Source organism: Pundamilia nyererei, unplaced genomic scaffold (genome assembly GCF_000239375.1).
Source record: "Pundamilia nyererei isolate P.nyererei 1_Seehausen unplaced genomic scaffold, PunNye1.0 scaffold00183, whole genome shotgun sequence".
NCBI classification, from domain to species: Eukaryota; Metazoa; Chordata; class Actinopteri; order Cichliformes; family Cichlidae; genus Pundamilia; species Pundamilia nyererei.
This window is the reverse complement of record NW_005187584.1, coordinates 615,483-616,174: the sequence shown is the minus strand read 5'-3', so window position 1 is coordinate 616,174 and position 692 is coordinate 615,483.

Genomic DNA, 692 nt, shown 5'->3' with positions numbered 1-692 from the left:
AGCACTAACACCTGCACCACAGAGAGCAAGTAAGCACAACATGAAATGACCTCAGAGACCCTGCAGAGACACATCTGGAGGATCTTTGTTCCTGTTTTAATGGAAACTTTTCTTCTTTTTATTCATTTATTGATTTGATTTTTATTTCATTGCATTTACATGTTCTTACATCACATTGAGTACAATATACTATATACAGTTTTAAAAAGACATCTAAAGCATAACTTAGTTTAGTGTGTTGTATCACACACCCGTGCCCTGCTTGGGTTGTTAGCATTGTATGGGTCTGGGGGCTTTGTGTGTGGAGTCTGCACCCACAGTGCACAGACATGTGTGGGTTACCATCTCTGCTGATTCTAAATTGGCCTGAGGTGTGACCGTGAGGATGAATGGTTTTCCTGCGACAGTCCGTCCAGGCTGAGCCACTCGCCTGGTGACCCTGAGCTGGATGGAAGGAGTTTAGCTCTCACATTATTGGTGCTTGACACAAACACGGGGTGTCAGGCTCAGCGTCTGCACCTTTTGTTTTGATTGTTTTGTCTTTACTCAAGAACTATTTTCACACATAAACTCCAGAATTTGGTCATGCCACAGTCTGACGTTAGGCTTTCTCAGATCTTCTTCCTACCAGGACAAAACAAGCATTTCCTGAGCCGTTCAACCTTTTATTGACCCAACCATCTACCCCAGCC